Source organism: Acanthisitta chloris, unplaced genomic scaffold, assembly GCF_000695815.1.
Source record: "Acanthisitta chloris isolate BGI_N310 unplaced genomic scaffold, ASM69581v1 scaffold45251, whole genome shotgun sequence".
Lineage (NCBI taxonomy): Eukaryota > Metazoa > Chordata > Aves > Passeriformes > Acanthisittidae > Acanthisitta > Acanthisitta chloris.
In genome coordinates this window covers 1-2,528 of record NW_008655221.1, presented here as the reverse complement: position 1 = coordinate 2,528, position 2,528 = coordinate 1, and the positions used below count along the sequence as shown (strand labels likewise).

The following is a 2,528-nucleotide window of genomic DNA, read 5'->3' as shown; positions in this document are numbered from 1 at the left end:
TTCCAATCCTTAACATTCTATGATTCCATGATACCCATGGGCAGGGACATCTTCCACTAGCCCAGGTTGCTCCAAGCTCCATCCAACTTGGTCTTGAACACTGCCAGGGATGGGGCAGCCACAGCTTCTCTGGGCAACCTGTGCCAGTGTCTCACCACCCTCACAGTAAAAAACCTCTTCCTTACATCCAATCTAAATTTCCCCTCTTTCAGTTTGTACCCATTACTCCTTGTCCTATCACTACAGTTCCTGATGAGAAGTCCTTCTCCAGCTTCCCTGTAGGTGCCTTCAGATAATGGAGGATTACTATGAGGTTGTAGGGGAAAAAATCCATTAAAAATCAAAACAAAGCCCACTAATACATAAAACTAATATGTAATATTAGTTACACTTTGAAATATTACAGTATTAGGAATTTGCTGATGAGTGTCTAAACATTACTGATGAGTAAATAGTCATGTAATCTTACATACAAAAGTAAAATGAAATGAGTATTTACTGTCATTTCACTTTCATATGCAAAATGACATGAGGTTTACTTTCCCAGTGTGCACAAAATACTTTGGTCAGACTTGCACATCAAAGACTCACCTTACAGTTTACAGCTCCATAAACTTGCCACGTGTCCACCACATCTCTTTGGTCATACTGCATACACTTGACTTTCTCAGTGATGCAGACATTAACCTGAGGTTTGCCTTTATAAGTGTTGGATCTCCAAGCTGGCTGATCCTTATCTGTAGGCATCTCCTGAATGTCATCAAAGGAGGTGTTCAAGCTGCGGATATTGGTGTTCAAGGGGGTGCCAAGAGGACAGGCCTGGATGAGCAGATTTCGAAGGTGCCCTATTTTTGTGCTCATCTCAGCTTCGTTCTGCCAGCTTGGGGAGATGTAGTCCATAATTCCTAACAAAAGAGCCAGTCCTTGGGAGAGCCCTCTGACAGTGAGGAGGGGTGGCTGTGGCTCCAAGGACTCCTCAACCAGTGGAAGACATGCATAGATCAGTCCGCTCTTCTGGAACGCGAGCACGGGCCAGAGATCTCCTCCATCGGTGGACACTGAATATACTGACGAGTGATTGATTTTAGTACAGGTATCTCGGTGCTCCACAAAAATATGATCATCTGTAAGTCTCAGCTCAAACAGCAAAGCTTTAAGGAAAGCACTGTCAGAGGGGACAGGTACATATGTTGAGCCGTTGAAGGTCTCAGCACGCAGTTCGACCGTGGGGTAACGCCTGTGACAAGGAAATAAGAGTGTCTTAATGCCATGCACCTTTCTCCCACCCAAAATATCATACCAGCAGGGTTCCAGGTACCAGCAGAACCACCCAATCCCTTTGAGGGCTGTCAGAGTATGCAAAAGCATTATAAAAATATTTGGGATATGAACAAGAATGGTTTTTTCTTAGGTAGTCAAATAACTCCCAAAGGCTCCACTGGTCCTAAAACAAACTGTGTGTACATGGCAGCCAGCAGTGTCCTGATAGAAACAGTGATGGGATCAGAATCTAAACCTACAAAACTATTTAATGAGTACTTCCATGGAGACCTCATAGCAACCTTTCAGTATCTGAAGGGGCTACAGGGAAGCTGCTGAGGGACTCTTGATTAGGAACTAGAGTGACAGGACAAAGAGATTAGTTGAAAGAGGGGAAATTTAGATTAGATATTAGGAAGAAATGTTTTCCTTTGGAGAGTGGTGAGACACTGGCACAGGTTGCCCAGGAAGGCTGTGGCTGCCCCAACCCTGGCAATGTTCAAAGCCAGGTTGGATGAAGCCTTGAGCAACCTGCTCTGCTGGGAGGTGTCCCTGCCCAGGGCAGGAGGTTGGGGCTGGATGATCTCTAAGGTCCATTCCAACCCCTTAACATACTCTGATTCTATAATTAGGATTCATTCTAGCAGGTGGATTTTTACTGCTTTGAGCAACTACATTCACTCATTTTTTAAAATAAAATGTGAATGTGCCCATCTCCCCTGCCTGTTGCACAAAGGCACAGGATGCTCAAACCACACTAATGATTGACCCTCACCAGTGCAGCAAAACTTCCACACCAAAATCTTTGTAAGAGATGACAACACACTGAAGACAAGTTGTCAGATATTTAAGAAAGTAGATGTTCCATGCAATAAAATGCAACTACAACAGCTTTTTGCCTGGAGGGAGTGTGTTACTGCTACAGCTTTGCTACTCTACAAAATATTACATTTACAGGACAGTATCATGGGAGTTACTTATATACAGGTTTTTTGTTGCTGAGTTTACACAACTGATCTGCAGCAGCTGCTTGAATTGATCAACAAGATTAACTAAAAATATTTACAACACTAGAAGACCAAAAGGATTTCACTGTATACAAGTCCAATTTTTCCAGCAAGGGCTGTATAATTTGGGGGGACAGGGGTACAAAACAGATTCCACACTACACCAACAATATATGTGACCTAAACCTTTTATGACTGTTTCATCATTTCTTTTCAAGACAGAGGTTCTGTATGTTTTAAAATCACTGTGTTTCACATATA

At 43.0% G+C, this 2,528-nt stretch overlaps 1 pseudogene; it reads right to left on the bottom strand.

The window, feature by feature from the left end:
* Positions 1-591: 591 nt before the first annotated feature.
* Positions 592-1,237, bottom strand: LOC103810873 (annotated as a pseudogene).
* Between the last annotated feature and the right edge of the window lie 1,291 nt (positions 1,238-2,528).